The sequence below is a fragment of the Ambystoma mexicanum genome, chromosome 13 (genome assembly GCF_040938575.1).
Source record: "Ambystoma mexicanum isolate Mex_15411 chromosome 13, UKY_AmexF1_1, whole genome shotgun sequence".
NCBI lineage: Eukaryota > Metazoa > Chordata > Amphibia > Caudata > Ambystomatidae > Ambystoma > Ambystoma mexicanum.
The window spans coordinates 744,973,176-745,000,287 of record NC_090938.1 but is presented as its reverse complement, the minus strand read 5'-3'; the positions used below and the strand labels follow the sequence as shown (position 1 = coordinate 745,000,287).

At 46.5% G+C, this 27,112-nt stretch overlaps 1 long non-coding RNA gene across 2 annotated transcripts in view; it reads left to right on the top strand.

Annotated features, from left to right (window-relative positions):
- LOC138521888 (uncharacterized) overlaps positions 1–26,696 on the top strand; it is a 502,654-nt gene extending 475,958 nt beyond the window's left edge. For both annotated transcript variants that reach the window (XR_011283158.1, XR_011283157.1), the window contains exon 2: positions 26,254–26,696. This is a non-coding gene — a long non-coding RNA (uncharacterized lncRNA). The remainder of the gene's footprint in view (positions 1–26,253) is intronic.
- Positions 26,697–27,112: the final 416 nt, after the last annotated feature.

Sequence of the window (27,112 nt, the reverse complement as noted above, 5' to 3'; positions counted from 1 at the left end):
AGTGCCAGGGCACTTATCAATGCCCCACCCCTTTCTTGAGCCCGTTTTGCAAAGGGTTTAACAGATTCTTGCTCTCAACCCACTTTGTGAGATCTTTCAAGGTTATTTTAGCAAATACCTTTCCCGATTAATCAATTAGGGCTATTGAACGGTAATTTGCTGGATCTGTTCTCGTCCCAGATTTGAAGATTGGGACTATAATAGCTTTGTTCCAGAAGGCAGGACAATTTGCACCAGCCGAAATGTGGGGGAATAGTCTACACAAGATGTCAGCCCACAAAGGGGCGTTGTCTTTAAAGAATTGGTTCGAAATCCCATGTTGGGGAGAATTTTCATTTTTGTGCTTAATTGCTCCCACCTTAGAGACCCCCAGCTCTTTTGCTGGACTTAAGGACTTTTTATTTTTAACCCTGGAGTGAGTGACCCCTTTTTCTCACTCTCTCATGTGTTTTGACCTGATTTGGATTATGTGTTTCCTTTGTTTTTGGAGTCTGACAAACTCCATAGGCATCTACTTTTTGTATGGTGACACAGCACCTTCAGTGCAGTGTCACAGAGAAATCCTTTAGATTTCTCATAAGGTTTAAATACCTTTTCTTGTGTGAACTACAGTTCCCAAGAATAGTAAACTGAAATTTACTTTACCTACCTTTTTATCTTTGTAGGTCAAGCACACACCATCTTATGTGGAGTGATGGGGGTTACTTAGTGGCCCCTTTTCCCACCTACTCATGTAACTTTTTTTGTTACCCTCACTACTTTAAATGGCTGGTGGCAGTGGTTTAATTTTCCTACCATTGTGTTTTCCTACCACAGGCTGAATACTCAGCTGCAGTATAGCACCCATCGGTGACCATTTTGTCAAAATCGCCCTGTCTTCTTTTTTCGCCATTTTCTGTTTGTGAGGTCTTTCTTGGGTTTTACTCTGCGCGCCAAGCCAGGTTTGAGCCCTTTGTTCATTTTGCCTTTGGCGGGCTTCAGTACTGAAACCCGCCACTGGCTCCAGTGTGCCTGGAAGAACAGGAAGTGAGGGAGGTTCCCGAAACACCCCTGTCCTTTGTCTTTAGGAATGCCTGAATGCACCCATTCCTGATTGGGAGAAACCTGCTTAAAAGGCGAGGGTTTTGGGACTGAAGACAGTCGACCACTGGGAAGAACAACCCGACGAAGAAACCGTGAGCGAAGCTTGCTGCATCCTCCTGGACCTTTGAATTGCCGGGTGAAGCCCTGCTGCTGTGCTGACACTCCTTTTTCTAATCAACAAGAGAAGCTCCGGAAGGGACGACTTCTTCCCTTGGGTTAGTGGGACCAATTAACCCCGAGACAAACTCCACTGGACCATCTTCCCCGACTGGCTGTACTTCTTCGCTGCTGCAGGAACCCGAGTGCCAGGGGTCGAGAAATCCGTAGTCGAGTGCAACGTCTGTGATCCGGCCAGAAGCTTCAGGAGTCTCCCTAGGACCCTCCAGAAGCAGGGCAACCAGAGCTCAAGTCCCCTCACCAGAGTGCAGTACTCAAGAAGTGAAGGAAGCCCAACTGGTATCCAAGATCCGCAGTGGTGCCGTTTACCGTGCGCTGAAACCGCAAAGTGCCGCTGACCTGAAAAGAGCCCATAGCTGCCGCCGACCTCTGAATTGCTGCCGCAGGAGTCCTCCAAAGTCGTCCCTCTTGTCCCCATGACTGAGGCCCAGGAACCCAGGATCTGCATAGCTGAAATCAGACAGAAGCCAGCTGGACCACTCTTCTTCTAACCAAAGGTACTGTTCTGACTTGGAGTACTTACCTCAGTGTCTTTAGCTTTGCTCTTCTCAGTTGCGACTTGCAGTAGCTACCTTGCTAGAGTTGATTTCAGCTCTACCCTTCACAAGTATAACCGCTTGTGACCCTACAGTGAATTTTCTTCAACAAACTCTCTAACTTTGTGCAAGACTTTGCTATCTAAGAAGTGCCTCAGCTCCATAGACACTGCTCCAGTTGACTTTGGCTGTCCTGGCTCCCTGCAGACACCTCTAGTCCATTTGACTTTGATAAGTCCTGTCCCTCATAGGTGATAACTTGGGTTTTAACTATTATTGCTGGGAAAGGTTTTTATCTAGACTTCATTGGAAGATTGAAGTGCTCACATGCTCTGAGAAACTGTTTTAAGCTTTTTCCTTCCCTTAACCTTTCCTTTCTACAAAACCCAGAATCTACAAAATGTACTAGTGATATATAAATGCCATTACTGTCATAGTGAAGTCACCTCCGGTTGTAGGAAGTGTGTAAAAAGCATATTTAAAGAGTATCTACCAGCTTTGTGTTGATTCTGGAAAAGTATTTTAAAGTAGGTGTTTTTGCCCAGCGACCATTAAAAAGTAAGTTTGTGTGGCTGAATCCCCATCTTGAAAACAAAGATGACCAGGCCCTACCGTGTGTATCTCTGGAGCCCTTACCACTAAGATGGTAAGCTGATACAATCCTGGAGTAGATTGTCTAAGTCCTCTAATAGCCCCTCAATTGGAGAGAAAATCGAGTTAAAATAGATGTTGATAATCAAAAAATGTATTTTAGTTGGACCGGATTTATCAATTAGTTCTGTTGCCAATAAGGCCTCTGATTTACAACACCAGTTCTTGATCGAGCGACCACAACTAACTCTGATTGCAGTCAACAGCCCTCCTTTTGGTCAGCCTCATTTCCCTTTCCTAGCTGATTTGTAATTAACCTTCTGATGCTTGTTAATCTGCTTAGAATCACATGGTGTGCATATGGTCCGACATCCAGTGGTAACCGCAGAGTATTGCATATTGTCTTTCGGGGACCGAAAGGGGACGTCGGCATAGGCGTGTCTGTGACACTATCCCTATCGTGACGTGTAGTGTACCCAAAATCCCTCACGCGCCGAAATCCCTCAGATTGTTTTTCCCCCCCCCCGATAACTGGTCGCCCTATAGCGGAGCTCTTACATAAGAGACATTGTTTATCTTAAACCGACGTGTTGGTTATTCCCCGTTAAGTCACTTCGACGGCAGGAACAACTTCGACGAAGACTGCAGGGGATTTCTCTACGGCGGTGGATTTCGGCGCCTAAGATCTGGCGGCTGAAGCATCCACGTGGCCGGGCCTCTGGCCGGCCTTCACAGTAGGGAGAGTGGGGTTGGGTGGCCATATTTTCGTTATGTCTTTCCTCTTTCCCCCTCTACACCCTCTAGGTCCGGTCATCTTTCCCTTTTGCAATGGAAAGGACTCCTTTTAGGTTCTGCCCTAAGTGTAGGGTCAGATACCCGTGGAAGGACGAACACAGGACGTGCAACTCCTGTCTCCCCTTAGATCACGATGAAAAGCGGTATGCGGCTTGTAAACTCCTTCGGCCTAAGACCCTTAAGGAGCATTGTGTAAAGCGGTGGGCCACATACGGTATGTCTTCCCTCCACCGCCACACCCGCCGAAAAGTGACAGGGGCACCTCTGATGATAAACATCTGTTGTGGGTGTCATAGACCTCAAGGCGGACACTTCTAGGTCTGCCACGCCCGTCCCTGACCCTTCAAGGTCTGACACTAGTCTCGCTTCGGGGACAACACCCAGCGACAGGGGCATACAAAGAACGCATTACACTAAACACACCACCCCTCCACCTATTTCGGCGGGTATGTCGAAAAAGGTGAAAGCGCCAGCAGGGCTGTCGAAAATGTAGGCGGATTCCTCTGATCGTTCAGATCAACAGCCTTCCCCGCATCCGCAGCAGCGTTTTGCGACTGGGCATTCCAAAACAAACAAGGGCGCTACCCCTAAATCAGGTTTACACATCGAAGCGCGGAATTTCGACACTCCGATGGTCCCGAAAGGCCCGGTAGGCCCAAAAATTACGACTAGGCCTCAAGGCGAAAAACCGACCGCTAGGCTCTCTAACGCCACAGTAGGCGGTAAATCTACCGATAGGCCTCCGGACCGACTAACTCATGCCGATTCGGCGATAATCGAACACTGTATCGCAAGAATTACTTCGGCGGTTGGGCTTATACCTGTTCCGTTGAAAAACATGGGGCAGGCCGCAGACAAATCTATAGATACGCCATGGTGCCCTGATTCTCGCGAGACCTATGAAGAGCCTCTTTCCAACACCCTGGGTGACAAATTTCAGCGTCAAAGGGCGGAAGACGACGTTTTTCCACCCGTACGCCCTTCTGGTTCCTCTAAGTGGACAAGGGAGAAATTTGAAGGGTGTATGGATCGTCTTGAAAAAATTATCAATTTTTCTGAACATCCTTCCCCGAAAAGATCTTGTGGAGAACCTAATCTTGAATCTTCTTCACTTTTCCAAGAAGATCAGCCCTCTGTCCCCGTCCATCATGAAGACATCGTTCAGATGGATACTTATCAGGACATTTACAGTGAAGAAGAACCACCTTCCTTCCTGCAGGGCTACAATGAGGACCAGGCGGATGCCACGGACAATTGGGAAGAAACCCAGCAAGTGGGGACGGACCCATGGACGCTCCCCCCAACAAGATCAGGACACTGATGTTCTGTGCCTGGATTCTCCTCTGTCCACCCCGGCTCTCCAGGCCTCGCCTGTCGTTGACCAAATGGACTTCAATGCCATATTAAGGAAGGCAACTGATCACTTTCAAATCACTACTCAAGAGGCGGTACCTGTGCAGGATTTTGTAGAAGACATTCTCAAGGAGAAACCTCCCTCAAGCCAGGCCATTCCCCTCCTTAATTCTGTTAAAAGAAGATGGGCCCCCTCCCTGGTGTCACTAGCTCAGACCCGTGCAGTGAACCCAAGAGTAGAAAAATTATTTTGGCCAGCTCCTTCGGACCCTCAATACATCAAAGGTCATGCCACCTCCGATTCCCTGGTAGTGACGGGCAGGAGTACCCCTTGCTACGGGGGAGGTGCCTCCGGATAGAGAATCCAAGAGGTTGTATGCCTTAGGTAAGCAGGTCACCTCGGCTGCTGCATATACCACGCACATAGCGAATAACACTACGCTGCTGGCGAGTTATGCTGATGCTCAGTGGAACCTAGTACAGGAAGGTCTCCAGGAGGTCCCAGAACCCGTCGGGTCCAAGCTTCTCACCATTGTGGCTGAAGGCAGATAAGTAAACCAGAATGTAATAAAAAAGACGGCTGAAATAGCAGGCAGGTCTCTGGCCCAGGGCACTTTACTTAAGCGGCACGCTAGGCCTCGTAACTCAGGTTTTAAGCCTGATACACAGGCCGCTCTCATCAACAAACCCATTGAAGAAACGAACCTCTTTGGGAAGGCGGCCGATGAGGCCCTAGAAACGGCCATAAAAGAGCCTGAGACTCTTTGCAACAAATTACTCAAAAACCTTCCCCCCCAAAGGGGAGGTAATTCCCGTCTGTCCTTTCGAGGGCAGTCCCATGCAAGTCAGAACAACTACAGCACAGGAAACTTTAATGCTGGACAAACATCAGGAAGCCCTGCATACTACCCACCAAGGGGTCAGCGTCGCGGCAAAGCCAGAGGTAGAGGCCCCAACCCTAGAGGAGCCGCAGCCTCTGGTCAGAAATGACCATCAGATCCAGGTCCCCTCCCGTTAGGCAGAAACCTGTGCAGTTCCCTTAAGGACCACTGCAAAAGGCTTAGGACTACAGGTGTTGGCAGTAAACCCAATTGGTAGCAGTCTGTACTACCCAGTTTTACCTGGTAGCTGTGGCTGAGCACTGGCATGGCATCATGCCAGTGCTTGACCAAAGCTTGACTAGCCTTCAGGTTATCACTAGCTTCTGCCATCATATGTGACATTCTCCTCCAGAGACCTATCACGTAGTCAGTCACTTTGACTGGCTTGGGGGTAGGAGCACTCTCCAACCCCACCTTAATCAGGGCCAATGGACCTCTGACTGGATGGCCATAAAGAAGTTCAAAGGGAGAATAACCTACTCCCTCCTGAGGGACTTCTCTATAAGCAAAGAGAAGGCATGGCAGTAGAAGGGGGTCCTCTAAAGCACCTATCATGCTCTTCATAGTTCTGTTGAACCTTTCAACCAATCCATTTGTCTGAGGGTGGTAAGCTGTTGAGAACTTGTAAGTAACTCTGCAGGTTTTCCACATGGCTTTCATGTAGTGGTACATAAAATTTGATCCCCTGTCAGAGATTACCTCCTCAGGAAACCCAACCCTGGTAAAAATACCAAGGAGGGCCTTAGCCACAGCCGGAGCTGTAACAGTCCTCATAGGAATTGCCTCAGGGTACCTAGTAGCATGGTCTACTACAACAAGTATAAACCTGTTGCCTGAGAAGGTTGGAGGATCAAGGGGACCAACAATGTCAATCCCTACTCTCTCAAATGGGACTCCCACAACTCGGAGAGGCACTAAAGGTGCCACATTCTTGGAGCCAACCTTACCAAAAGTCTGGCAGGTGTGGCAGCTCTTGCAGTACTTATCTACTTCAGCCCCCATCTTTGGCCAATAAAAGTAGAGAGAGATCCTTTCCTTAGTCTTCTTAAAACTCAAGTGACCAGCCAAAGGAATCTCATGGGCTAGTTGCAAGAACTGTTGTCTGTTCCCTTGGGGCACTACAAGTCGTTTGTAGTCTCCAGGTGCAGACTCAGTCGGTTCACTGTAGAAGAGGCCATCTTCCCAGTGCAACCTATACTTCCCAGGCTCTTGCCCGTCAGCCTGAGAAGCTGCCTGGTGGCGAAGACCTTCCAGAGTTGGACATTCTCTATGTCCCTTCATGAAGTCTGCCCTGTTGGGTCCACCTTCTGCCAGTAAAGACTGCAGCTCAGGATGGTCAACAGGATCCAGATCTCCAATGAGTTCCTGGCCTTCCACTAGCTCTTCCTCAGAGTCTAGTTCAACCACACAGGGTTGTACCACCCTCTCAGCCTCAGCTGGAGGGGGATTTACAGGTGTAACTTTGGACAACCTAGGAAAAGTCTTGGTTGGCAGCACCGGAGTGCTGGTTGCTGGTTTAGAGGTTCTGTAAGCTTTAGGTTTCCACTTTGCTTCAGGTTATTCTGTTATAGCAAGTTGCAACTCCGGTGGAGTAGGAGTGATATCCTTCTTCATCATCTCCTGGAGAGTACCCCTCATGGTCCTCTCTCTTGCATGTCTGGTTAGCTCCTGTAACCTTTTACTAGGAGGTCTGGGGGTACGTGACACAACTCCAAGAGTCTTCAAGTCATTACCCAACAGAACCCTTCCTGGTACCTCACTTTGTATTCTGACAGGTATCTTCACAGTCATGTCATTATACTGGATGAGAACTGGTAATTGGGGAAGCATCTGCACAGGCCCTCCAGCTAACTCGGTGAGGTGTTTGGGTGCCTTAGCAACATCCTCAGGCTGAAAAAAAGATTTGTCCACCACAGTTATGCTGGCCCCAGTGTCCCCAATAGCAGGAGTCTCCTGACCATTCACCTGGACACTGTCCTTATAATACTCCTTTAGTATTATCTGGGATAGAATTATAGACATCTAAATTCTGTTGTTCCCACAAACCCAGAGACACTAGAGAAACACTGGCTGAGACTCCAATGGGTTCATCAGCCAGTAGTAGAATGTTTCCACTTGCCATTTGTACTTCCTCCTCTGGAGCGAAGGCTAAGGAGACAAGCTGGACCCCTGAAGGTTTACCCTTACATCTGGGATCTCCTTTCACATGGTCAGTAGAACCACAAACAAAGCATTTACCAAATGCTTTCTGGAATGGTGGCTTGTTCTGACTTCCTTCTGGTTTGGCACCAGAAGGTACACTAGGTTTCCCTTGTTGCTTACCCTTATGGTTCTGTTTGGGGCCCTCTTTGGGATTGGAATTATTAGAATTCTCTTTGGAGTCCTTTTTAGGCTGTTTCCCCTCACACTTCTTCTGAGTAGCCTCAGAATCCTTGTGAGTAGCCCTGTTGGCAACCCACAAGTCAGCAGCCTTAGCTCGTTTTCTGGAATCTAATTCCGTTGAATCAGCCAAGTGCTGTCTGAGCTCAGGAGAGCAGGCATCATAAATTGACTCCAACATAAAAAGATTCTTCATTCCCTCATAAGTGTTCACCTTGTAACCCTTAATCCATCCCTCTGTTTTTCAACCCTTCACTCACCCAGGTAGCCCAAGGGGTACCATCATGCTTTTTGAGGGTTCTAAACCTCTTAAGATACTGGGAAGGGGTCTTCCAAAATCTAGCTAATAAAGCTAGCTTCACACATTCATAATCCTTTCTATCCTCCTCCCCCAACTCCATTACCGCATCAGTTGCAACAGGGGGAAGCCTAGAGAACAACCAGGTAAGTAAAGCATTACCTGTGATGTCCTGGAGCCCATGATTATATTCAAACAAACTCAACCAATCCAACACATCCAATTTAGGCTCATACATACCAATCAACTCCTTTGGCATCCGGGGTCTTTTTGGACTGGAACTTCTAGAGGAGCCAGAGAGAGAAGTATTCTCAACAGACAATTCTTTTCATTTCAAGTGCATGGTTAAGCTCCATTTCTCTGAGCCTTAGTTCTTGGTGCCGTTCTGTTTGAGCATTAATTCTTTTGAATTCTAATTCAAGCTTCATTTTTTCTAGTTCAAAATATGCAGGATTACATGTGGGACCTGGTAAGGGTCCAGTAGGTACAGCTGGCAGAGCAGACAGAGGCCTAGGGGGGACAGTTTCAACCGCCTCACCCTCCTCTTCTGGCTCTGACTCAAGGTTATCAATACTTTGATCAATATCAATATCATTACTGGTATCTACATTTGCTGGAGTGGTAGGTTCCTCTGAACCACCATCCAGACTTTGGTTTGCTAACAACCTTTCTATTGGCTCCATTTTCTTGCCTTTAGTCAGCAGATTTTTATGCTGACAGAGAACTCTTAGACAATCAGTAGTTTTTGTAGCAAGGGACTCTTGACTATAAGTTTCCATAGTAGACAGGTTTTTTCAGAAAATAAACTTTTTAGTGTTAAGCTTTGTGGTTAGTTGCACTAAGGTATCTATAGGCACACTAGAATGTATACTCAATACAAATCCCACCGCTGTACACCAGTGTTAGGCAGAAACCTGTGCAGTTCCCTTAGGGACCACTGCAAAAGGCTTAGGACTACAGGTGTTGGCAGTAAACCCAATTGGTAGCAGTCTGTACTACCCAGTTTTACCTGGTAGCTGTGGCTGAGCAGCCAGACTTCTCTCAAGAAGAGTTAGACAGTATATAGAGTATACACATTAGGTACAAGGATACAGTAGCACAAGCAAACACTGACCAGAGCTTAGGTATAAAGTATATAATTATTTATTTAAAAACACACTTGTAAAATACACTAACACTAATATGTCGAGCAAGTTCCAAACACAGTCACTTAGAAATATATACACCTCCCTTTAGTCCTTATCAGACAAGTCTTAGTTAACACCACTTATTTTCAGACAGAGGTGAGCGCTTAACTAAAGATGGCACTCCAATAAGTTATCAAAAAAGGGAGGGAAAAGGCAGAAATTAGAACAGCACGCAACACAACACTTTAGAGGTTCGTAGCAAGGCAGGAAAGTCAAAGTCTACTGGTGAGCAAAAAGTTTAGAGGCTCAGCTCCCTCTTGGAGAGAGTAAAACACAAATGTGCCCAAGATCACGCAGTTTAAAAGGCTGGTAAAGTCTTGCAGAGAGTTCGAAAAGGAATGAGTTCAATTCAGAAAAGTTCAGTTAGTCAGCCTATGGCCAACCCAAGTGGTAAGTTGAGGATTTAAGAGATACCCCACACAAACCGGAGCGAGGGAGGCTAGGCGGACACAGTACCTTGAAAGTGGAGAGAATCCTCCAGCGGAGGTAGTTGTTCCTGGCAGCGGGTGCAAGTCGTGGCGATGTCCAGATGAAGAGAAGATCTCGACTTGGGTGAAAGCTCAAGGTCGTTGCACTGCCAGGGAAGAAGCCAGCCGCGGAGTTCTCCGGTGAAAAGGTACTACCCTTTTTCGCGGTAGTGGTGCAAACGTGGTATCCCGGTTGCCAGGGTGTTGGGCACTGGCAAGGCGGCCATGAGAGGTTCCAGGCAGACGAAAAGGCAGGCAAAGGAAGAAGACTCTTCGGATTGAAGATCTCCTCTGTCGTTGGAAGAAGTGGTGAGTCGGTTCAGGAGGGCTCCACCGGTGGTGTCGTCGTTGCAGGTCGGCTCAGCTTCTCCCTCTTTGGATTCTTTGGTCCTGTGGCGACGTCTGAAGTTCCAGTCCCCAAAGCCCTGCTTTTATGCAGAAAACCCCCATTCACACAGCCTAGCTGTCAATCAAACATGCTAAGTGGTGAGCCGAGCGGCTCACCACTTGGGCCAATCACACAAGAGTGCGACTTGAGTTGCCGATGCAACTCAGTCCAGGGTGCCTAAACCCCCTCCCACAACCCCTGTGGTACCCAGACAGAGTGGCACCACTTTGGAGGGCTTCTGTGTAGAAGCCCGCTAAAAGTGGAACAAAGGGCTCGACCTTTGGTTTGGAGTTACAGAGGCGAACACAAACGCCATTTTAAAACAGAGTTCTGGCAAAAAATACCAACCGGTGAATTAATATTAAATAAATAAACCGGCGGTATGTTAGAGGCTATGTAAAAAAGTATAGGCCTCGAACAATGGGAAAATCCCATAGGAATATATTCACGGTCGAATATAAAGAGTAGTATCCACTGCCACCAGCCAAAACTCGACGAGGGGGGACGGGACAGTACCCCCCTCGAACAACAGACCCAGGGGCAATCGAATTGCCCCTACCAGTACGTCCACAATAGGATGGTTTGTACTGGTTCTGTTGGTAATTTGGGACTAGTAAAGCCAATGGTGACTTTACATGCCCTGGGAGACAGTAGTCAGTCCCAGGGTATGGAGTCTGTTTGGGAGCCACTATGACATCCCTGTGTTACTGCACGGAGGGTGCTTTGTAACACACATAGCAAAACCACATGAAACCCTATGGAGTAAAAGACCCCATAGCCCATAAAACACATACATAGTCAAAGGAACACCTCAAATCATGTCCAAGAGTGGGATAAAAAGAGTAACTCTTGGCAGGAGAAATAAACCTCAAAAACCCAGCAACGTTGCTGGGGGACTCACTAGGTTAGGAAATTCAGCCTAAACAGAGAATTCTCCCTAACACCTCCCATGTCACCCCGGTCGGGGGGCGCTAAACATCTTTCCTCACGGCATGGGAGGGGATAACTTCAGACCAATGGGTCATAAAGATGGTCGCCCACGGGTACTGCGTGGAATTCGCCCAACCTCCACAATTCAGACCACTGCGCTCACAGCGCCTCTCACCGGACCATCTGGAGATCCTGAATCAAGAGGTGGAAGCGCTGCTGGGGAAGGACGCCATAGAAGCCGTCCCTATTCTTCAGGTAAACAAGGGTATTTATTCAGTGTACTTCCTTGTACCCCAAAAAGGGCCTCACCATGCACCCAGTTCTAGACTTGCACCCAGCGAACAAGTGCATAAAACCTCAGAGGTTTCGCATGGTAACGCTACAGGAGGTGATCCCACTGTTGAAACGAATCCAAGTGATTTGCCCGCGGCTGAAATTACTGCGGGCAAAACGTCTGCATGAGAACTACCAAAAGTTTGCACGTTTCTCATGCGAACACGCATACATTCTCACACCCACACAAACAACACACCCATAACACTCCCCCACCCACACCCTCAGCACACCCACACCCCCAACATAAACAAACCCCACTTACCTTCATCTTCACGCTGGGTTCCTGCAGCACCAATTCCCTTTTAACTTCCGTGATCGGGAACCGGCGGTGCAGGGTCCTTTTCTTTTTTCTTTTTTTTTAAACGGAAGGCTGCGGGGTGTCCCCCGCAGCCCCCGCTCACTATACCATAAAGTATAGTGAGTGGGGCGATGCGGGGGACACCCCCGCAGACCCTGTTTTCTTTTTTTTTTTTACAATGCTACCACCAAAGGTTCGAACTTTTGGTGTTCGAACCTTTGGTGGTAGCACTTTTAGAACTTTTGGTCATTGCGACCATTTTTATTCGGGGAAAATCGTCCTAAACCATTGAAACAGGGGGACTACATGGCAAGATTGGACATGAAAGATGCATACTTTCATATTTCAATGTTGCCAGCGCACAGGAAATATCTAAGGTTCATGATAGAGGACAGGCATTACCAATTCAAAGTGCTGCCCTTCGGCATCGCCTCGGCGCCAAGGGTGTTTACCAAAGTCCTGGCAGTAGCAGCAGCACACCTGCGCAGACTGTCCATCCCAGTTTACTCTTACCTCGACGACTGGCTCATAACAGGGGATGCGTACGACACATGCTTTTTGAACACCCAAAAGACCGTAGACCTTCTGTTCAGTCTGAGTTTCTCTATCAACGAGAAAAAATCCAGTTTAGTCCCCAGTAAAATAAAACAATTTCTGGTAGCTCTAATCCGGACGAAAGACGGCCTCGTCTTCCCCTCCGAGAGGGTTCAGAACATGCTTTTTCAGATCCCTCAATATGTAGCCAGTCAGGAGGTGATGGTTTGCAAAGCCATGCGTTCGCTAGGAATGCTGGCGTCATGCATATACTTGGTTCCCCATGCACGGCTGCGCATGCGTCCCATGCAAGAGTGGCTTAACAGCCAGTGGTGTTAGGCCAGCGGACAATGGGAAGATCTGGTAGTTGTCTTGCCAGCCCTCGTTCTCTCTCTGCAGTGGTGGTCAAGGGAAAACCTTCTGAAGGGCAAAACCTTCACCACCCCTGCAGTGGAAGCCACTCTCACGACAGACTCATCTCTCATGGGTGGGGGGGGTTCACCTGCATCAGCAGACAGCACATGGTGTGTGGTCCCCACGAGTAGCGTCCAATCATATAAACTTACTGGAGCTATTAGCGGTGTCCAAGGCATTAAAGGCTTTTCAGATGCAACTACAAGGGAAGACAGTGCTGAATCTAACAGACAGCACTACAGCCATGAATTACCTGAACAAACAGGGGGGCACTCACTCTCCAGGGCTATCCAAGCTGTCCCAAAACATTTGGATGTGGGCTCTCAAACACAAGATGTTTCTGTTGTCCCAACATGTTCCAGGGGAACTCAATCTTCTGGCAGACGTGCTGAGCAGAGATTTCCCTCTGCCCATAGAATATGTATGGCGTCTGCACAAAGACATCGTGTCCAACGTCTTCGCAGAATGGGGCTTCCCAGAGATCGACCTGTTCGCGACTCAGGAGAACGCCCAATGCCAAGACTACGCCTCCAGGTACCTCCAGAACCGCTCCAAGGGGAACGGTCTCTGGATAACATGGTCAGGTAAATTTGTCTATGCTTTCCCCCCCCCCCCCCGACTCCCCTTCTCAACAGGATAGTGCACAAGATGCACCAGGAACCACTTACCATGATACCGTTGGCCCCCATGTGGGCCCGCCAACCCTGGTTCGCTCATCTAATGGAAATGTCCCTCTCCCCACCAGTAAAACTACCCTGCCCGTACAACATGTTGTCTCAGGACAGGGGAGAGACCCTACACCCATGCCCACAAACTCTGAACTTAGCAGCCTGGCTCCTCAGGTCATAGAGTTTGGACACCTACAGCTCCCTCAGAGGTACATGGACATACTCGGCGAAGCCAGAAAACCTAACACCCGTTATTGCTATGCCAGCCAATGGAAAAGTTTTGTTATCTGGTGTAATACCAAGGGCTTCAATCCCATCGATTGCTCACCCACACACATTGTGCTGTACCTAACCCATTTGTTGGACACAGGGTTGGTCTTCAATTCCCTGAAGGTTCATCTGGCTGCTCTTTCAGCTTACACCACATCACAACAAAAGGTGTTGTGGTGGAAAATACTGGTGATTAAGGCCTTCATGGAAGGGGTTAAGAGTATTTATCCTCCCATTTCTCACCCAGCTCCTGGATGGGATCTAAATGTGGTTTTAACCAGGCTCATGGGAGCTCCCTTTGAGCCAATGCATAAAGCAAGTCTAAAAGACCTTACTTATAAGACGGCCTTCCTAGTGGCTATCACTTCTATCAGAAGGGTTAGCGAACTACAGGCCCTTTCTGTGCTAGACCCCTTTGTTACAGTCCACGGGGATAAGGTAGTTCTGCGCACTCATCTGAGATTCACGCCTAAATGTATCTCGAAGTTCCATGTGAACCAATCGATTGAACTACCTACCTTTTTCTAGAATCCCACTAGCATGGCCGAAAGAAGCCTACACACACTAGATGTGCGCAGGGCAGTCATGTTCTACCTGGAAAGAACTAAACCACTGAGGAAAACAAACCAGTTTTTCGAGTCAGTGGCAGCTGGTAGAGAGGGGGAATCTTGTCTCTAAATCAGCTATCTCAAGGTGGATTGTCAAATGCATCACACTATGTTACACTCTTGCTAAGAGAGAACTGCTCTTCAAGCCTAGAGCACATTCTACTCGGGGCACTGGGGCATCCATAGCATTCATTGCAAATGTTCCCCTAGAGTCCATTTGCAAAGCGGCAACCTGGAGTTCTGTACACACCTTTACAAAACACTATTGCCTAGACACTCATTCTAGGTCTTTTTCTCAGGTGGGACAAGCAGTACTAAGACATCTTTTCTCTACTGTTCCTTCTCACAACCCACCTCCAACTCTGGGTACTGCTCGCTAGTCTATGCACAGCATGTGATTCTAAGCAGATTAACAAGCATCAGAAGACATGCATTACTTACAATCATCAGAAATGCTATTACGGTATCTGCTTAGATTCACATGCGCCCTCCCTACCTCCCCGCTCGGGGTGGAAGGAACATAGACGTCTTACTACTTTTTCTCTTTATGTACTCACTCACTATAGCCTTGGGCTCCCTCATGGCAGAAAAAATACTATCAGAGGGACCTCAGCGCGGGAGGGATTTTGGGTAGACTACACGTCACGATAGGGATAGTGTTACAGACATGCCTGTGCCGACGTCCCCGAAATACATGATGCAATACTCTGTGGTTACCACTGGATGTCGGACCATATGCACAGCATGTGAATCTAAGCAGATACAATCATCAGAAATGCTATTACGGTAATTAATGCATGTCATTCGACTGTCAATACCTGCCATTTCTAAGAGCCAGGTTTCTTGGAACATTATGATATCAAAATCAACCCAAGAAGAAGAGTGATGCGCATGTAAAAATGAGTGATGTCCCTGAGTATTCCAGCATAAGATTGAAGTCCTAGAATCCGGGTCTGACAGCTGGGACGGGTGGCAAGGTGTCTGCAAGCCATCCCCAACCAGCGCCAGGCCGGGGTCTATGCGAGCGCCACTGACGATCATATTCAAAGTGACATTTTATCGACAGATTGTGTTTGTGTGGGCCCTCCAGAATAGCTGTTGTTTTTAGTAGCAATCAAATCCATTAAGCAAAAATTCCTCCTGATGTTGGAATACCAGGGTTTCTATCAACTTCGAATGGAAGTAAACCTCACATCTACCCAATTGACTTCTGTCAAAAAGATGAATAAATGTAATATCTGACGATAATATCGACGACAATTCCGGAATAGAAGAGAGGAGCGACAGCAGCCTTTCTACTTAATGGAATAGACCAGTCATCCCGAGAACTGATTCCAAGTACAGCGGAGTCAGGGGGCTGGCTGAGAAATCAACTTAACCAGGATCAGTTTGCCTAGTTTTCAAGTTCTCATACCGCCCTTGCGTAGAATCCTAGTGAGTTGGGGATTGACCAGTTCTGAATATTGCAGAAGAAGCATCATCCTTAAAAGAGGATGCTGCGGTGTTTGGATGAGATGTAGATTTATAAGCCTCTGAAAATCTCACGGGTCCTTCTTTCTCATTGCAGTTAGCAGTAGAACGAAGGATGGAATGAGAGCGCCCACCTGGATTTGTTGAGGATTTCAAGATAATCCGATAGGCATAGTGGTCTCTTGCCTTCGCTCTAATTGAGGAGCTTTTCCGAAAGTTCCCTTCCGTTTTTTCCTCGGTCCTGGCTGCCGGACCGTGCCGTTGTGTATTACAGATGGTCCATTTTCCACTACGTTGGTAGGAATCAATTTGGTCACTGGTTTCGTTTTTCCACATTCCCGGACTAAGGATTTAGGACGCGACCGAGTAACACCTTTTTTAGAAGTCGAGCGCTGTCTGTTTCTGGAAATTGCCATATCCAGAATGGAAACTCGCATCCCAAAATAGGGTTCTCTGGTATTTCCTCAACCCTAGGTTCCTATGGCGGGAGGACCCCTTGATGATTTTTGTTTTTTTCTTGTTGCTCGAAAACCGATGTTTTGCCGAGGTGGTTGGTTCACTATCCATTATGATAATGGAGGCTTTGTCACCAGGCGATTTAGAGCTCCTTTGAGGGGAATTGGTTGAAAGGATTGGCACCTGGGCCACCTCCTTAGCACCGCAGCCCGAGGACAAGTAGTTCGGGGATTCGAAAGCCTGTATTCTTGAAGCCAATAGAAGAGTACGAATTTCATTCAGAGAGGCTGAATTTGCCCTAACCTCGTGCACCACATTATCAAATAAACAAATAAAAGATAGGAGCACAATGTTTAGGGCAGATAAGGGCAACAACTTCAGAACAGTGGTGTATCATTCTTTGGAGAGAAGATTTTTACTTCCATAGAGTTCGCTCTATAGGCTTGGGTAATACTTGCTCTGGCTTCAGCCTCAACTTTTTCTACAACTGCTACTTCAGGTTTTAATGTGTTGCATGATATATATGTTAATCTAGAAATGAAATAAGGCACACACCATTTAATTTCCCTCTCGAACTGCCACTTTAAAGGGGAGACTCGTTCCCATCTTTCAGCCACACTCGGTCTCCAAGGTATTGGAAACATTGTCTCATGTGCGGGCTTTGAAAATGTTGTTTGCAACACTTTAGGAAAGTCTGTTTTATTTGAGTCGGGCTGCCAATGACATTCTGCGTATTAACTGGAGACATGCGACCACCCAGCAACAAAGTAATACTGATTTTAGGGAAAGAAAGGCTGTCACTATAAGCAAACTTTCTATATCAGCGCATGTGGCTTTCCCCTTAAGAAAAGACTTTCCACTTATGTGGTTTACATTCACTCACTTAGATGACAGCACAAGTACAATTAAAGCTGGTTGCAGTTACTGGCAAGGAAATTCTTCTGTTTGGAAGTATGGAGCTTCTCTTTCAGACTTCTAAATATGATTGCTGGCTGCTGCTGCTTCCCGACTTTGCTTCTTCTCCTGCTACTTCTGTGGGCTCTCTCGGGATCCACACCCCTCTGCTGCACGGGTGTCTCCGATCCGGCCTCATCAATGGAGAGACTGCTACGCATCAGTTTCCCTCGGCTTGCTTATGCACACGGGCCTTGGGAACCACGGCAACTTCAGCTCTGCATTCACAGCAATAAGGCGCACCTTGAAAGACTGCCATTTGCTTGCACTCCCTTCCAGTGTTATCAGAGCTATATAAGGTCTGCAAGCACAGGACCAACTCTGCAGGTGAAATCTGCCTCCTCTCTAGTCCAGCGTCCCTGTTGTGGTCACACTTCCTTGTGAACTGCTGACTGCATGCTCCGCTTCTTCTACTTCTACTTCTGCTACTGCCGACCTTCCAGCTCCTGCCCCAGCTTCTTTCTACTGGTCCTCCCTGCTGCAGCCTTTCATGCCCCTCAGATGGGCTAATTGGTTTCAGGTATAGGCCCTCAAGAATAATTCCCTAACGTTGTTTAGAACCATTAGGCTTGCCTGCCTGAACTGGACTCCTGCCTGCCTCTTCAGCCCTCTTCTTCTCAGTCCCTGAGGGATTCTGGGACTTCTAGTTTATTTTTAGAAAATTCAATTTCTATAATTCTTCACATGGATTTAAATGGACTTTCTTCCCCAGATATTATGAAGAGAAGAATTATGGGATTTAGTCCTTTGAGGAACAGAAGGGGCAGAAAAGCTGCAGCCTTTTATGTCCCTCAGATGGGCTTGGGTTGAACACGAAGTGGAATTACTCCTTCAGATTTTACCTTTTCATCCTGTGAAAAACCTGAAGGTGTCTCCCTAGCTAGTCCCTGGGATCTGTCCTCCAGGTGGCCAGGACACTGCCATCGCTATTGGATCCAGTTCCTGGGGGTGGACCAGTGAGGGAGGATTGCCTGGATGGGGGGTCCTCGGGGAGTGGGACACCGATGGGTGAGATGCGGTATCCCCTTCCTTCAACACCTTTGCCCATCCTACCACATAGGATGTCCCGAAACACTGCCCCCCCCCCTTTTCTGACACAAACTCTTTCACACACTACGAAAGACAATGGACTAACACCAGAGCCGTTTATCTAACATGTCCCAACACAAGGGTCAGGCAAAGTCAGGCAATTGACCAGAAACACACACACACACACACACACACACCTGATGGCCCTTTCCCTTCCTCACAGGGATAAAATGTGGAGCACAAGAGCAGAGTACGAGCAAGGGTGACCGCACGATGAAACAGCTATTGCAGCACGGTAATTCAAGAGGAGGAGAAAGGCGGCGAACATCGAAGGGGCAACAAGGAGAGAAGCGACCTTGCCCTTTCCAATTCAGACCCGCAAAACCTCCCTCCACAGAACTATAAGGCAGCGGAAACTAGCTATTGTGTGTGGCGGCAGATGTCAACAGTACACAGAGCCTACCTAAGCAGGACAGCGAGAGGGGCCTGCTACCATGGTACTGTCCTTTGCTCCGGATGCCAAAGAAGCCAAACAATTCATCACAGTCGGTGAGTCGAGAGGAGAGCAAATAAGAAACCGAACTGTGTTGAATGAAAGTTGCAAAGTGGCTAAAGAAGGGAAGTTCAAAGAACATTTAACGTTAAGGGAAAACCAGCTACAAGAGGGGTCCAGCACCACGTGAATGCTCACTCGAGACACTGGAAAATCCCGAACTACCTATACCAGAAGGTCTTAGTGGGGATTTAGCCAGAGGGGTTAAAGTAGTCATACGGGGGTCTTTTCAAATTCTCTGTACAGTCGAAAGTCTTTGACCAGCAAAGCAGAAAACAGGTAGAAGGAATTCTGTATGATTGGCCGTAGTGAACCCGACTGAGGAAGGCGATGAAATATCCACGGAGTGTTGTTTAAAAAGACATTAAGGCCTGTGAATACAACAGGAACAAGTGTTGTCCTAACAGAGGGAGGCGAACAGACAAGAAGGGATCTGAGCCTGGCCGAGGGAGATCCATAGGTGAAGTTGTCACCTAAAAGACTGGAGAATATTAAAGAGAAAATGAGTAAAGCAATAGCCACAGTGAACCCGACTGAGGGAGGCTGAAAATCGAGAGACATCTGCGCACTGAAGAGGGGGACTCGGGGGTGAACCACTCTCCCCTAACGATCGTTTGAAAGGAACTTTAAGTTTGTGCAATACATAAGGTCCTCGAAGGATGGGGGCTTTTGTGCCAAGAGACCATCGGAAAAGCCTGATAGCTTGAAAGCAGAACTGTCAACTCATGCTGGGGAAAGCTCGAGTTTGTGCTGTGCTCAGAAGTGCCACCTTATCCCGTGCTCAAAACGTTGGGAAGGGGGTCCCCTGACTAGCACATGCTGACTATCATTTGAGAACACTTCTTTTCTTTATTGTAGCTCTTATCCACACACTTTCTATATTAGTTGCAAGGACTGGCAATAGGTTGTGTAGTATAGGCCCTTTTGTTTTGCCCAGACTCCACAAGGACTGCCTTATTATTAATTTGATGGTCAAAGCTTGCTCCCATCTTAGCTTTAGGTTAGATTAGGCGTTTTTCCAACCTGCATACTGTTAAAATAAACACCCTTGAAGCATATTCACTTGTGTCTGTCTTTACTGTTGCCACCGTGAGTTCCTTACAATCTTCAATAGACGATTGAGATGTATAAAAATGGCAATGGGCCAATTACTCCTCTGTGTCTGGATCAATAATGTTCCTCTCAAAGGAAAAATACTGTGTCTCACCTTGCACAATCTCCCCACTTCCCTAGGCCTGGTCTCCACCCAGGTGATCCTCCCACAGTAAAACACCCCCAGGATTGGGATCAGGAAGCAGCTGCCCTCCTTGCCACCTGGGACAAGACTCTATATAGGGTTTTAGTTGGTGATCCGTAGGATTCTCTGCAATAGGCTGACATCTAGTGGTTAGTGCAGAGTATTGTATTACTTGTTTTTGGCTTGGCATGCAGGCTGAGGCCTGGTCAGATTGCCCCACCAGAGCAGAGGAGTCAGAGGGAGAACCGGCAGCTACGGCGCCTTTAGTGATGCTAAAGACACTGTGTAGGAGTTGGCAGACTCCTGCATGCTCGTCCCCAGCTCAGCGCTCTGCTGTGAAGGCAACACCTGGTGACAAAAGCACTCGGACACAAACACGGGGTACACATAAGCACGTTAAACACACAACCCCCAGCAACACCTCAACAAAACCGTCAAAGGTTGACCCCCCGGTACCAAATAGCATTTCCAGTGCTACTGACTCGATGCGTAAGACGTACGCTGCACCTAGACCCTCAGGTTGGGCGCATGACTCGAAGAATAAACAGACGCCGGGCATAATGGTTACCGTGCCTAAAACCCTGAACTATCACGGTTTGACATATGCTCGCACCGAAGCAGGCACTGAAACCATTGTCGGTACACCAAAACCACTGTTGAAACCAACAGAAAGCGTTTCGAAGACCACACAATACAAGGCTTCATCAGGCCTATCTGATGCTTTACATGAGGATTCCCACAATGTTAATCCAGAGGCAATAGTGTTTCCTTTACATAAAACCCCCAAAACAGGCACATGGACCAAACAACGTTTTGAAGAAACCATGGACAAGGTGTCTTCCTTTGTTGACTTTCTTGAAAAACACCCCATCAAAGAAATGTATGTTTCCATGAGAGCGAGAGAACCCCCAGTAAAAACACCCAGGGTAGAGAGTGTCACAAACACATTCACATAGTGTCAATAATATTGATGGTGATGTTTTCATTGAGGATCAATGTACAATGACCCAGATGATTACTTACTGTAATCACCCGATGTCCCAGATGAACCCGTTGCAAACTCACCCATAGATGACCAAATCTTACTCAATGATCTGCTTAAAAAGCCGCAGACCACTTTAAAATTCAAACGCACGAATTTGAAGAAGATGCGTAGATGAAAAGAGTCTGTGGGGCAATATAACCCTTTATTACAATCAATAAAAAAACAGGTTTTACCATCTTTAACAACTCACCCACTCACTAGAGCTGTCCATCCTAGAATTGAAAAAAGCTTTAAACCACCACCTTCAGACATTGTGAATTAGGGGGCATTTAAAACTAGATTCCATGGTTGATTCCATGGTTGTCACCAACCTGGAGAGAGCTGATACCCGTTGTCAACAGCGGAAGCTCCCCCGGATATAGCTCTATGCTTTAGATAAAAAGATTGCACCCTCGGCGGGATACCAAACTAGAATAGCCAACAACACAACAGCTACAACAGAGCCCAATCGGATATTATTCAAGAACAATTAGATTCCGTATCCAAGAACATCGCAATCCCATTTTGGGCATGTATCTACATTTTCCCCGTGGTACTCATCTTAGGCACAGACCACACCCTTTCAGTCCTCCTTTCAAAGGTGTTATAGATGGGGTGAGGGGGAAGTCTGGGGTAGAAGTGCAGCCTCAGAGGCTCTTCAGCCCCTTGTAAGCAATGACAAATACATTCAGGTTCCCTCCCATGGTTCCTCAGTAGGGGGTTGCATTTCACAATTCGCCTACGCATGGGAGGGAATCACAACAGACCAGTGGGTGCTGTCAACCATGTCCAAAGACTAATCCATAGAATTTCTGAAAAAAACGTGCTGCCATCTGCCAAGATCCAGATGTCGCAAGAGCATCAGTTGATACTCCAGTCAGAAATAGTTTCTTTTGAAAAAGGAGCAATAGAGCTGGATCCCTTACACGAGGTAAACAAGAGTATGTATTCAGTGTACTTCCTTGTACCAGAGGAGGACTTAACTATGCACCCTGTGTTAGACCTGCGTCCAGCAAACAGATATGTCAAACCACATAAGGTAGGGTCCACTCACTACCAGTTCAAAGTGCTACCCTTCGGCATTGCCTCAGCACCTCAGGTATTCACAAAAGTACTGGCAGTGGTGGCAGCTCACTTACACAGGCAATCCATCCCAGTGTACCCTTATCTAGACGACTGGCTCATAACAGGAGAAACACCACAAATATGTCCGCAGCACACTCGGGACACAATGCACCTTCTATTTCAGTTGGGGTTTTCAAACGATGAGAAGAAGTCAAGTCTCGTCCCCAGCCAAATAAGAGTTCCTGGGTGCAATAATTCAAACCGAAGACTCCTTAGTCTTTTCCTCCAACTAGAGGGTCCAAAACATACTGCTTCAATGTCCTCATTATACAGCCGGTTGTCAGATAACTGTTCGAAAGGCAATGCGCCTTCTTGTAATGATGGCGTCCTGTATGTTTCTAGTGCCACACGCAAAGTTGCACATGCGTCCAATACAAGAGTGGCTGGCGAACCATAGGTTTCAAGCAAATAGTCCCTGGGACGATCTTGAGGTCGTTTCGCAAGCTGTAGTCCAGGCTCTGCAGTGGTGGTCCATAGAAAAATGATTAAAGGGCAAACTTTCTCAACCCTGCAGTGGAAGCCACTCTAACAACAGACGCATCACGTTCAGGGTGGGGAGCACATTATCTCCATCAGACAGTGCACAGCGTGTGGACACAATTGATGTGAAAACAGCATATCAACCTTCTAGAATCGCTAGTGGTGTTCAAAGCCCTTCAAGTATTTCAACACCAACTGTCAGGGAAGACCGTTTTAGTCCTCACGAACAGCACAACAGCCATGTTTTACATAAACAGGGAGGTACACACTCTCCAAGTCTGTCCAAACTTGCTTAGACGATTTAGAATTTGCCTCTCAACAAGAGCATCTTCCTCCTATTACAACATGTTCCAGGGGAACGCAACTGTCTAGTAGACGTGTTAAGCAGAAACATGTAGCTTCCCACTGAACATGAATGGGAGTTGCACTCAAACATTCAACACAACGTCTTCAAAGACTGGGGGCATCCAGACATGGATCTCTTCACAACACAAGAGAATGCAAAATGCCACGATTGCGCATCCAGGTTTCCCCAAACGGAGTCCAAGGGGAACGCACTGTAGATCAGTTGGTCTGGAAAATGTGTGTATGCTTTCCCCCCGCCCCAACACTTCTTCTCAACAAAATAGTTCACAAGATGCACCAGGAACATCTCAAAATGATCCTAATAGCTCCAATGTGGGCACATCAAACATGGTTCTCACACCTGCTCAAAATGTCCCTTCTCCCACCAGTCAAACTGCAGATCTCTTTCAACATGTCCCAGCGTCGGGGATCAAACCTCCATCCACAGCCTCAAGCACTGAATGTGGCTGCTTGGCTCCTGAGGTCATTGAGCTTGGACATTTAAACTTACCTCAAAAATGCATGGACATCTTAAAGGAAGCACGTAAACCGAACACAAGGCATTGTAATTTCAACAAGTGGAAACACTTTGTGTTATGGTGCAAGTAATGTCAACCCCATTGGCTGTTCACCTTCTAATATAATACACTACCTGCTGTATTTATTGGAATCAGGGTTAGTGTTTAACTCTCTTAAAGTCCATCTAGCCGCGTTCTCAGCATACGTTAATAGTATTTATTAAGCGCTCGGTCACCCAAGGGTATCTTGGCGCTGTGAGGGGGGAGCAGCCAGGAGGTCACCTCACACAGCAAGGTATCTTGTTGGAGGGTTTCCGTGGTTAAAGCTTTCATATAGGGGTTCAAAAGACTATCACCCAATTTCAACACCGCCCCTAGGGTGGGACTTAAATGTAATCCTTTCTAAGCTTATGGGCCCCCCTTTGAGCCTATGCACAAGGTTAGTCTTAAGGCCCTCACCTATAAGACTGCTTTTATAACAGCCATCACTTCAATAAGAAGAGTCTGGGAACTGCAAGCTCTTTCATAAAGACAGTGCTGTTAATTTATTTCCAAATTTCATGTTAATCAGTCAATAGAACTTCCAGCGTTCTTTCAAAACCCGCAAAAACCTGGCAGAGAGGGAAGGGCAGTAATCTACTATCTAGATGAGACCAAGCCATTAACGAAGACAGACCAATTCGTTGTCTCCTTAGCTGCAGGAAGAGAAGGGGGATCCTGTTTCTAAATCAGCGATTTCAAGATGGATTGTAAATTGAACCAATTCTGCTACTCTCTGTCCAAGAACAGTTTGCCATTTAAACCCAGAGCACACTCAACTCGAGGTACCGGTGGTACTCTGGCTTTCATTGCAAATGTGCCATTGGAGGCATTTGCAAAGCAACAACATGGAGTTCAGTTCACACTTTCAAGCAACATTACTGTGTGGATACTCATACAAGGAGTGATTCTCAGGTGGGGTAAGCGGTGCTGACATTTTGCTGCTGTACCTAAAACCCACCTCTTTCTCCAGGTACTGCTCACTAGTCTATGCAACGCATGTGATTCTAAGCAGATCCACAAGCCTCAGAAGACCAATATTAAATACCTGTAATTGTCTTTCTGATGCGTCTCTGCTTAGATTCACATGTGCCCACCCTTCCTCTCCTCTTAGGAGTTGAATGAACATAGACATCTTACACCTTTCTTTACCTTCCTGTACTCGCATACACATTTCATGCTCCCTCCTGTCAGAAACAAACAATCTGAGGACCTTGACGCATGAAGAACCATGTGTACCGTGTATGTCACACTAGGGATAGTATTACAGACGCGGCCTGTCGACGTCCCTTTTCGAACTTCGAAAACAAGTAATGCAATACTCCACACTAACCACTAGTTGTCGGCCTATCCAAAGCATGTGAATCTAAGCAGATACAAGCATCAGAAATACAATTATGGTAAGTAATGTATGCCATATACGTTATAGCAAATCAAGACCCCTCTTTTCGTGTTTATACCCAGGTACTAAGGACACTTGAAGGGTTACATTGGTTTTTAATATAGTCTGTATCCAGTGTCTATGGTTGTTTAAAGGAGTTTTTGTCAATCTGTTCAATGTTGGATAAATCATCGATCTAACAGCAAAATCTGGACCTTCGTACCTCTGATGCGGGGGGGATAGTTTAGCTGTAAAGCCTGTACATGTGCATGCCATGCAAACCCAGCAATGACTGGCACACCTATGTGCACTTTCCCTAAAGAAATCACATATGGGGTACAAGGTTATGCATAGAGTACCCTAGCATAGGGGGTGAACACTCTTAGCGTGATGTTCCGGTCTATTCATCCAGCTGTTCATTTTATCATCTTTGATTTGATGATCCATTAATTTTAGCCCATTCAATAAATAAAAAAACTCCTTAATGACTACCACAGTATATCATGCCACTCCGGGTACATGTTTCGGTCCCCTTAACCGTCTTCCGGCAGCTTCAAGAAAACCTATGTATATCATTGACATGTTTTTTGATATATTCTAACTTTCAAGATTTCTTAATTTGGTCATAGCCATGTCTGTAATTCAAAAATGCCAAAGCTGTAGAATTCACCCTTGTAGCTTAAGCACAGAGTGTACACCACATTCTTGTGTGAATGTGCTCATTGCATCTCGTGCTACAAGTAGTGATATCTGCATCCCTGTTCCTCATGTCAATCCACAGCCCTCTTTCTCTTTCCTTCATTCCAACGTGCGCAATTCTGTGACGCTCATGAAATGAAATGTTCCTGTGTCAATCTCAATGTCTGAGCCGCTACACTAGAGCGGGCAAGCTCGATTCCAGATATGCTGAAGAGGTCACATGATATTCACGGATATCTTTTATGTCTATGTCTCAATAGACAGTTAGCTAAAGTCCCCATATTATGTTATAAAACCATGCAAATTATGCAGAATCGCCAGGGGAAGTAGCTTGCAAGAATTTTCCACATGTTGATTTATAATGCAGTCCTTACTCTGGATATCTGTATGTTCATCGTTCCAAAGAAGCTATGGACGTCATCTCCATTATCCAGGTGGCCAATAAAATGTGATTATCGAAGTATCTTATAAAATCTTGGGTGTACTGATGTTGCAGGAAATGCATTTGCAACACATTTTGCCTAGAATGGATTGGAACGCAATTCCATAGTGTGCATGAGCAAAGTATTAGAGCACTGACTATCCTCATTCACAAGAAACATACATTTATATTTTTAAGGCAAGGCTTTTCTTAACATGCAGAACTAGAATGGAAATATTCTAAAAGTAGTTAAAGTATAAAGATGTGTTCCTGCCATTGCTTCACTGATCCTAAAATGGTTGCATTTTGTCTTTAATATTCCTCCTCAGAGAACAAGGCGTCCGTGATGAGTAAACTTGGTGTCCATGGCGACGGAGGTGGGTGTCCCATTCTGGGAGAACATGCCTTGCCATTCCGCGAGAGGAGGTTCTCCATCAAAGAGAAAACCTGGCGTCCTGATCAAATCAATTTTCCAAAACATTTACTTCACATGTTCCCTCTTCAGGGAGACCAGAGTTTCCGTTTCATTGACAATGCTTGGGGGGAAATGAATAAAGGATAACAATAATTGAGAGAAGTCTGTGGAGCAGTATGAAAGAAGCTGGAGATGACAAATTCATCCTCTTCAAACTATCATTCTATCCTGGTATATACGATTTATTAAAAATGATTAATATTATCCTGCTTTCCTATGCTGGATGTTTGCCAATATGTGAAATTCAAACAAACCAATAACTAGCCAATAAATAAATATTCTTTTGATTGAACATAAGCGATTGCATGGTGTCATCCATTTTATACAATATTGAAAGCTATAAGCAGCAACAGGGACATGTTTTGAATAGGGTTAAAAGAAGCAATGTCTAAAATGTCTGACGCCTTTCTGAGCCTGATGAAACAGTGAGTATTGTCACTGCAGTGTCATCTCAATGTTGCATAGTTACATTTGAGTTGTGATGTCATTTCCACATGGGTGATTCTCTTTTTTTTCTACCCCCTTTTTGTCATTCTTTATTTGTGAAGCCACCAGAGGAGGGGGTGGTTGGGGGCAGAATTCTGTCTTGAGCATGGGAAGGGTTTGTGGCTGTGTATTGGATTTCTAGTTCTTAGAGATCAGCACTCCTCTAACCCGGAAACATCCATACAGACATGATTTTGGTTTGTTTCTTGTCAAAAGCAGTGTTTTTT